Source organism: Limulus polyphemus, unplaced genomic scaffold, assembly GCF_000517525.1.
Source record: "Limulus polyphemus unplaced genomic scaffold, Limulus_polyphemus-2.1.2 Scaffold162, whole genome shotgun sequence".
In the NCBI taxonomy this organism is placed as follows: domain Eukaryota; kingdom Metazoa; phylum Arthropoda; class Merostomata; order Xiphosura; family Limulidae; genus Limulus; species Limulus polyphemus.
Window position 1 is genome coordinate 798,798 of NW_013665772.1, and position 10,824 is coordinate 809,621.

The window sequence follows — 10,824 nt, forward strand, 5'->3', positions numbered from 1 at the left end:
CTCTTGGGTTGCTCTTTTACGAACGAATAGTGGGATTGACCGTCACATTATAATGCCCCCCACGGCTGAAAAGGCGAGCATGTTTGGTGTGAAGGGGAATCGAACCCGCAGACTGCGAGTCGAGCACCCTAACCACCTGGCCATGCCGGGCCGCTTATATCAAAAATATGTCATTATTATTAGCCTAACCACACAGAATGAGGTGCAAGTACAAAACCTTTTTGTACTAGATGTGCTTTATCTCGATACTTTGCAAAATCCTTTAATGAGGGAAATTCACCAGTAAAAATTATGGACCAGAATAAGTATAGACTGTGGATGTTTAAACCCCATGATATAGTCGTTAATATTATTCAGTAGTATAATATTTGATAATGAACTGTATGAAGAAAGGATATTTTAAAATTCTTTAAGAAATTACACGTATGGATACAGTTACACTGACCATTTCATTTCCTATGAATATTGTTCTACACCTGATATTTTATTGTTAATTACTCTGCATGATTATTAACAAATTACCCATCCCATCATGTGCAACACACACACACGTGTGTATTTTGTAATAACAGTTACCCGGAAAAAAAAAGTGATATTATAAAACTATAAATTGTGGGGCATTTTAAATTTTGACATCAGTTTCAAAATACTTTGATAAACATTAATGTACATATATTTTGTACTGGATTGTTTTTAATATAGTGTGAACATAACTCGACAAAGCTACACTGCTATGAATTATGTAAACATATATAACTAAATATTTAATATAGAAACACTTGAGGTAATCCTTCATAATGAAATGATCAAATTCAGCTGACATTATAACAAAGTTTAATTAAAATGAAGAACAGAAATCATTTACCAAACTTAATCCTAACTCCAAGTGTAACTGAGGTTTCTGTAAAAATCAGAGATCAACTACATTTTGTATTTTGGTACATAGAATAAAGTTATATTTGGTTCAGTATTGTACTTTTTTTATTTTATATATGGATCATAGTTCACTTTAGTATTTGAAAAGCTCATTAGGCAAGTACTTTATTTTTAGTTTTTTTACTTTACAGGATAACTTTTTGGATGAAACTTTAACTAAGCCAATATATGTAAACTTTTTTTAAGAATTTGAACCTGGTGCACTGAAAAAAAAGAATTCAGTTTTTAAGTGTAATGATAAAAAAGTATTTTTTTGTATTAATGCATCTTCTGGAAAAATTAAAAAGACACAAATATATAACCTTTGGAAAGTTTAAAATGCTTCACTTTTAAGTTACTGCTGTGATTAAGGAAGTGAGCCAAAACAGGAATGTTTAGTGTATAACAAAACTTGATTTTTTTTTTTATTCATCATGAAAATCTGTGCAGAAGAAAAAAAAAGCTTTAGTTAAATACATATGTTAGATTAACAGTATCCTAAATTAGTCAGCTCCTTTGTAGATGCTGTAAAATCCATTAATTTCTGTCAGCAACCCTATTATTTTAAGTATTTTATGACTTCAAAAGATTAATATATATTCAGAACTCATAGGATTAATTTTCTCACATTTAAAAAAAAATCTCTGGTCATGCTATTTGTAAGTTTGATGCTGTCACATACTTATTTGTTATATATAGTGTTATGTAATCAAAGTGTTTGATGTCATTTGAAAATAAATTATTCATCTGTTGGAAATATAAAAATTTTGTCACTAATTTTGTATTTGTAATTACTTATTTCCACTTGATAAGTAACAAGCTGACTCTTGTGTATCACATAAAATTCTACCAAGTTCAAGTCATTTAAGGATTAAGCTAAAGCACATAAATCCTTTGCATAAGTTACATTACATGATTTTCCAATGCAAAGTTCCCCTATTCCATTATTATAAAAGCGTACAAAGCACAAATTCTTAGTATTTTGAAAAAAGGGGATAAACATGGTTTTATATAGGTAAAGCAAGACAAGGCATGATTCTAGAAGGAAAAAACAGGCTACTGCATAACTAGTTACCAGTAATAAAGAAAAGGTTAAACAGCTTATACAGAGAAATAAGACAAGAACAGAGCAGTCCAAACTAACCTCTCTTGGAACCTTTAAACAACATAATTTACACAGATTTAGATCTACAGTAGCAATGTTCACAGTTTTTTTCCTACAGCTCATCACTGAATGGAAGGTCAACTGTTCAGTGCTATCTGGCATGTGACAAATAGAGCTATGTTGACATGCTGGAAAAAACGTATGTCTACTTTTAATTGTCTGCAAAAGTTTTGGATAATTTATCATCACTTTGCCAGGATTAAAGTTTTACAAAATGGTAAAGAGCATATCAAAGTTTTGCCAAAGAGTTTATGATGGTTTTACTTTACAGCTAAAATAGTAAGTTAAATGCTTAGAGATAAAAAACAAAAAAAGTTTGCAAACTATCAGGCTAACATTCTTACACCACTTTATTACATGTTACAGTTATAACTGCAAATTAAACATACAGGGAGAGTAAAAAAATGTTAAGATCAACTTTGTACATTATCAGGCTAACATGCTGGCACTCCTGTATTTCAGATTAGAGCAATAATAGTTAAACATACTGGGAGTTGAGAAAAGTATCAAGGATGAACCGTGCATACTATCAGGCTAAGTGTGTAAAGAAATACTATCTTTGTATTAACTGGATGTTAATAAGGTGATAACAAAATGTTCAACTGCACATCCAAGTCAACACTGCTAGTTACCCAGCAAGATGTAGATACAATACTTCTACGAAAGGACACCATGTGTTGCGTGTAGACACAACTTTTATCGTGTGATCTACATAACATAAAACCTTTAGCAAACTTGGGGATCTTGTGATGCATTATATTCATCTGTGTAGTAGGAATATAGAGAAAGTATATACAGTTTCTGTGGCACAATGCACCCATAAAAAATATAGGCCATACAGCACAAAACAAAAGGTTTTAAACTAGAAGTGTGAAGCACAAACTTTACTTTGAGTAAATCAAGAGAAATTCAGTATGTAGTACATTACATGTAAGTACATGATTCTGTATTTATAATCACCAATTTAAAAAACTGAAACAAATTAATACAATTTTACATGCAGAAGTATGTGTGCATTTTGTGGCTAAAAGTCATGAATATGAAATATCCAATAAACAGGTACCATCAAAAACATATATTTTATAAGTTGTACATTTCAGTATTTATTCTCTTTTCTTTCTAATACAATCGTGAACGAGACTGCTATTCTCTTGAAAATGTATACACTAGTTAATTATAATGTTGCAAGACAGTTACAGTAATTCACTCAGCATCTACTTGTGATGAATAAAATATGATCATATTCCATTTCATTGCAGCCATAACCCTAAACCAAAAGAAAAAATAAATGCATCATGATGTATTCAGGAATATTTACGCAGTCTGAGGTTTGGGTTTTATAATGACTTACACTTTTCATTTATAAGTTTTAAAGTTCTGAAAAATCCACACGATGAACTTGCTGTAAGATTAGAATTTAATCAGGAAAGAAACATAAAGTTATATATATATATATATGTATTTCACAGAAAGCAAGGTAAAACTGATCAACCAATAACATATGAAAAGTCATAAAAAATGTAATTCGAATAAAAATTTCCATGAGTGTTATCTCTAATTTTTTATAAAACAAGAAAAATAATTATTTTACGTCCAAATAGAAAACTAAGACACATGTATTGTAAAAAGAGACTTTTAATGTGTAGCTTAAAAAATCATGTATGTATGCTCAAAATCAAGTAATATGGGTAAAAATAACAATTAACTAACACATAAAAAAATACCATGCTTATAAAGTTATATTTTTTTTATAACTGTAATTTAGACGTTTTGGATTCAATTACATGTACGTCAAGATTCTGTAATTTGAGGTACCAGTAAGTTAACAAAATAAGCTTTCTTATTTTAAAAATAATTGTCAAAGGCAGAATTTGCAAATATTCCTGTAATGTACTAATATTAGTTATTTCAACTTGATCATAGTTACCAATAAATAATAAAAGCTTTCAACTGAATGGGAGAGGATTTATTGAAATAGTGACACAGCAGCAACAGGAATACACCTTGTTATAAATTTAGCCTCAAATTGAAAGCTTCACCTTTGACTTAGTTCTAAAATTAAAATCTGAAGTAGAAGTAGCATTAAAGCTGATAATAATACACAACAACTAAATTACTCTTCCCTCTCTGTGACTAGCTGTGAGGGAATAGTTACTCTTAATTAAATAGGAATATGCACGAGAAACAGACTATTAAAGCCATACAACAGTGACTGATTAAAAAAATTAGAACCCTGGAGTTATCATATTAGCTCAATCAAATAACAACATTAAAATATGCCAAATGTTACTCTGGTACTTACCAATTTTTTCAAGACTTAAATGCAAAAGACAATAATACGATACCTAATATGAAACATCTGTACTGTATTTTATGAAAGCATCCTTACAATTAACACATACCTTTTTTTATTTACTTGTGTTTTTACATCTAATAACTGAACTACGGAGAGTCTTCTCTGAACTTTGTGTTGTAAAAGGGAAGATACTGTAAAACTAGTTTCCAGTCAGTAAAATATAAAATCCCTAATGTTCCTGTTGTACCAAAAAGAACTCCAGTTTTAGACCTAGTACAAAAAAAATTAAGCATCTGAAAACATAATTTATGATAATTACAATCACCTAATAATAACTGAATGTAATAATGTAATTAATGCTAAATGAGATAGGTCAGGGAGACAGTTTTTTCTTTCTCAAGTGTTACAAAAAAAACATTTTGCCTTTAGAATATGCATATTACGTAAATTTATTTAATGAGTACAACAAGGATACAAGTAGTAGCTTCATTTTTCAAAATTTTGCATTATTCATAATCTCACACAAGAAGTGTGTAGAATTAAACTTTAAGGCTAAAATAAACAAAAATGCTATGAAACTCTTTAGAGCAAAGAGATTGTGGGCAAAGGGACATGAAGTAGTTTGTTAGCTTGTAAGATTTAGTGAAGTGGGGAGGTGAAAAAATAATAAATATGGGTATTTAAAGAACGGATGAAAAAGAGGGAACTTAATGATAGAGTTATGTTTAGTATGACAAAGAAAGAAAAATGAAAGGTTCATTGTAGCAAACTTCACAGTAGAAAACTATAGCTACATGTGTATATATTATGTATTTAAGAAACCTATTAACCAATGGTAAGTGTTAAATGCAGAAAGGAGGAAAAACTTGAGATTCTATTCACATTTCAGGTTTACAAAAAGGTTTCTGAATGGAAATAGAACTTGTAAGTATACCAGTGGTAAATGGTGCATAGTTTCATGATGGATTTCAATGAAGATGTCCAACTGTATTTGTGGTATAGGACTTACTTGCTGATGAGTTATGATATTTAAAAAAAAAAACTTTTGGGAAATGAATGACTAGTAAACAAGAGTTTTACACACCTGTGACTTGAAGTCTATAACAGAAGTTAAAATGAAAGCTATTAAAAACATCAATTGCAGTCAAATGTGAATTTCAATACTTGATGGCCATGAAATGTATATTAATCATCATTCCATAAAGTAACTTTTCAAATTTTTGTTAAATTTTTTAAACGATCAGAACAGATTTACTCTAAAAAATGTCCTATGTTTTTTTTGAAAAATTGCTGTGTAACAATATGCAAACTTACAGAAAGCTCTTCACCTATAATAAGAAAGTTGTTCAGATATCTTTTCCTTCCCAACATTAGTAAAAAGTAGTTAAAAAAAAGTTGTTTCACACTTAGTTTAGTCACGTTCATTTCCACCATAATAAGGTTATTACCAATCTCTGTTATAGGATCAATATTATCTTTTGTAGTTCATGTAAGCATAAAAAAAATTAGTAATAATTAATGTTTAAACTTAAAAAATATAATCCTATTCCCTACTTTAACAATAGCTTTCCTGGTGTCTTGATATTTCAGGAGGCATGAGCATCCTCCATTTTATCAATATGTTATTTATTCATTAAAGCTTAGTGGATTTTTTGAAATTAAAAATGCAGTTTTCCTACTTATACATTAAAGAATAAACTTTCAGTTTCAATGCAAGAACTTGGAAGTAATGCATTAATTTTCAGCTAGTTTGGCAGAACAAAGAAGAATTTAGATCAGCCACACAATCTTCTTCTGCCCTATTAGTGTTTGTACGACTATGAACCTTCTGTATGTTTTGACACTCATTTATTCCATATTCAAAAACCAGTGTAACAACTTTTAAAATTATCTGTCAATTCTTTAGTATACTTGAATATCATACTCATATATAATATAATGTTACTATGATTACCTTTTAACTTTAAAATATTTCATGTGTAATAAATGTTATAAAACTGAATATATTTGGCACCCAAACCAATAACCACAATAACATTCTGTATTTGTTTGTTTTGAATTTTCATGCAAAGCTACAGAAGGGCTATCTGCACTAGCCGTCCCTAATTTAGCATTGTAAAACTAGAGGGAAGGCAGCTAGTCATCACCACCCACTGCCAACTCTTGGGTTACTCTTTTACCAACGAATAGTGGGATTGACCGTCACATTATAATACCCCCCTCCTCCATGGCTGAAAGGGCAAGCATGTTTGGCGTGACATGGATTCAAACCCGCGACCCGCAGATTGCAAGTCGAGCTCCCTAACCACCTAGCCATGCTGGCCCACAACATTCTGTAATATAACATTTAAGGACAAGGACCTGTTAGTCCAATGATTATCCTATCCACTAAACTTAAAAAAATAAAAACACCATCAAAGTCAGAACTTATCATTTAAATATTTATCAAGCCTGAGATTAAATTACTTTAAATTTACTGCATCCACCACCTCTGAAGATAACTCAATCTAAATGCTAACAATCCCATTACTAAAGTAACACTAAGTTGAAGATGACTCCTTCCCGATCAGAATTTATATTTATGACCCCTTCTCCTACCACTCTTAGTATTAAAATAAATGAAAAAATATGATGCATCAATACTATCAATTGATCACCACAATAAGAGGACATACCAAAAATCCTTACAATAACAAAAGTTTGCAAAACTTTTACTCTTATTAAAAGCAAAACTCAGTTATTATGTACTACACTAGAGAGTAGAATAAGTTTACATGTTGCAGCATAGTCATACATAATAATCACGTTGATGTCTACTTTATTTTTAAAAGAAAAAAAAACTAAACTAAATTTGCAGTTGAAAAAGTACTTATTTCTGAACTTGCAAACAACTTCCTATAACTAGGAGTAGAATATATTTTTAAAAATGAAAACGAGTTACAAACCGTCTATATTTTATAGGTATATGAATTATATTCTTTGAGTAGCTAGTTACTCAGGCTAGTTATGAAATTTTTATGTAGTCCAAGTTAACTAGATTTTACAGATTACTCTCACTCCCGGTTATCGTGTATTAGGAATATTATTAATATTAGTGCATAGGCCTAGCTTGTATCAGAACAGAATTAACAAGCTATCTAAACAGTTTCAAACACAGTGTTACTGTTAGTTGAGAATGATAAATCACAATAACCCAAAGTTTAATTTACAGTTTAGACAAAAAAATGCAATATTTCAATTTCAAAAATACCGTACTCCTGTTAAAACTTCTATCATTACTACCTACCAACTTTTAGCTAATTCGGCATATTTCCTTCCAACAAGACGAGAAATTACACCCGACGTCATCGTAAACTGTAATATTTCGAAAACTTATAAAATAATATATATTTTTTACTTTACTTGATGAATTAATTTTGTAAACCTCTTCACATTGACCTGACCTCGAGGAAAGTGAGCCCTCTGGTGTAATTATCATAGTATTATCATATATTTACATGAAATAAATTAATATATTTTTCTTAAAATGTTATTACACCATCAATTTTCACTTATTTGATCTTGTAAAAAATATAGCTTATATATCTTTTTAACGTAAAACATTTAAATTTTGGTATCACTGTACACTGTTTTTCAATTTAGACGGTGTATTGTTTTTAGCAAGTAATAGTTCTTACGTCACGTGATGAGTGTGCATATTAATTGTTTGTAATTTAGCACAAAACTATACAATGGACTATCTGTGCCGTGCCCACCACGGGTATCGAAACCTGGTTTTTAGCGGTGTGAGCCTTCAGGCTTACCGCTTAGACACTAGGAGGCATTACTTCAGAAAAAAATATTTGGATAGCTCATGTAGCGCGAGTATTAAATTTAGTTATTTTTAGAAGCGATAGTTTATCGCAAGTTTATTTACGTAACTGTTTATGAATCATACTTTGTGTAGTTCAATAGTAATGAACTGGTATTTGTTATATTGTTGCGTCATGTTACTAGAACCTTCCGATTTTTTCTCGTTGTTTTAATTGAGTATTATTGCATCATAATACAAGTTGTGTGTGGAACGTTCTAGACCTCTCTCGGGGTACAAATACACGTTGAACACTTAATTTGAGAGATTTATTGTTATGTATTTATTTTAATATGAACGTTGTTTAGCTTAAGTTTGCATTCAGAAACATACATAGCTTATACTGTTAGAGAGGTATTGTGAAACTCCCACCCAATCTCCAAAGTTGTAAAAGATTCTCGAGAGTAAGAATAAAAAGTATACGTGTGTACGTAAACGCTTTAATAAGTATTGTTACGTAAGTTGTTTTGATTGTTTGTTTGTTTGTTTTGAATTTCGCGCAAAGCTACACGAGGGCTATCTGCGCTAGCCGTCCCTAATTTAGCAGTGTAAGACTAGAGGGAAGGCAGCTAGTCATCACCACCCACAGCCAACTCTTGGGCTACTCCTTTACCAACGAATAGTGGGATTGACCGACACATTATAACGCCCCCACGGCTGAAAGGACGAGCATGTTTGGTGTGACGGGGATTCGAACCCGCGACCCGCAGATTACGAGTCGAGTGCCCTAACCACCTGGCCATGCAAGTTGTTTTGAAGTTGAGCACAAAGCTACACAATGGGCTCTCTGTGCTCTGCCCACCAGTGGTATCGAAACCCGGTTTCTAGTGTTGTAAGTCCACAGACATACCGCTGTGCCACTGGGAGCTGTTACATAAGACTGAATTTTCTAGAAAACGTTCCCACGTCTATAAATACAACTAACGCGACGCGCCAAAAAGAGTGTCTATTATTAGTTCGCTATAATCAGTGTACTATAAAACTTCGAAAGCTATAACTGTGATTGTTATAACGCTTATCAATCGGAAAACTTAAGATATCTGACCAGGAATATTTATGAATTTCGAACGTTACAAATCATTTAACTTCAGTGGATTCTCATCGGATATTAGTAATTTTACGAAGACATATAAATTAATTGTGTGTGTGTGGCCAAGGACAAAGCTAGCTAGCTTCCCAGCGGGTCGTATCTACATCAACTCGTAATTAACTCGCTCATTGTGAACCCTCAATAAGATATCAAGGAGGTTTCAGACTAGAAAGAAAACCTTACATCGTTTATAAGTTTGCGAAACTTCTCTTTATAAATCATTGTTTGTAATAATTGTTATTGTAAATTGTACTGTTTGTGTATATTAAAACGTATCTGTGTTAAAAACGAAGACGGTGTGTATCAATCTTGTTGGCAAATATCGTAAATTGACTAAAATACCGACTATTCGAAATTCTAATACGTAACAATATCAACACTGCATGATTGTGAGTTGAATCCTAAAGAGCATATAGTGGTGATTTTTAAAGTGAAATTATCACAAAATGTAATGTAAAACAGAGCAAAGAAGAATAATTCATCTTATCAATAAAGTAATTGAACCAGTATGTGTGGACTTTGACGAAAATGAAACAATTATTTAAAGCTCAGAGTAATAACAGAGCAGGAAGAATAATTCTTTTTATCAAACCGTGTTCTAAAGTAATTGAACCAGCCTGTGTGGACTTTGACGAAAATGAGACAAGTATGTAACGTCTCTGTTCGTTTGTTAATTTTTCGTAGAAATTCTTTCCGAGAAACTTCAGCGATACAAGTCTTTTCTTAAATAAAACTATTTTATTCTTTCTCAGTTCAACTTTGCAATACACTTAATTTCCACAGTCATTATCTTAAACACACGCTATAATTCACAACGAACGATTCACGCACTTTACTTACTACCGCGCTTGACTCAATTGTCCGTCTCTATCTCTACCTGCCTGCAATTATCTTTTATGCCATTACTTCATTTGCTGACTTATATATATATATATATATATAAAATAGCGGGCGCGTAGAGAAGACTAGAGTTGCCACGAAAAGACATGATCCTTCTAGTTTCACGTGACTTCCACTGTCGTAACAATTATTTAAAACTATGGTTACAACTGTAATAACCAACTGCGTAATGAACATTTGTATTTAAATTTGACTTATTTTATTATTTTAAAACAAGTGGACTGGACGCTATTTTTTTATTGCTGAAACTTATCGCCAACAAGTCACAGACACTTATTGTAAAGAATCCGTCCAATGCATAAAATCCTGACATTGTCTTCGAATTTATTTGATAGAATACTGCCTTATTTTGTGCCAGGAGTAAAATTAAAATTAACTTTTACATTAATACTGTGTAGTTGTTCCTGGCACAAAACTAGATATTATTCCTAATATTAATTTCTTTTTACTGAATAACTCAAAAGAATGTGTCCGACGATAAAAGACGTTACAATACTATTGTTGCGTCATCGAGGTCACGTGACTGGTGTAGCGCCACCTATTTTTTAGAACTATCCTGTACCTTGGCGAATGCTCTAGTATTTACTAGATATAGGGTAGTCTGGTAT

At 31.5% G+C, this 10,824-nt stretch overlaps 1 long non-coding RNA gene across 1 annotated transcript; it reads right to left on the bottom strand.

Moving 5' to 3' along the window:
- Positions 1-3,154: 3,154 nt before the first annotated feature.
- LOC106477120 lies at positions 3,155-7,829 on the bottom strand. Its single transcript, XR_001291966.2, has 3 exons — positions 7,663-7,829; positions 4,483-4,646; positions 3,155-3,347 (listed from the first exon to the last, which is right to left on the bottom strand). It is a non-coding gene; the product is annotated as an uncharacterized LOC106477120 (long non-coding RNA).
- Positions 7,830-10,824: the final 2,995 nt, after the last annotated feature.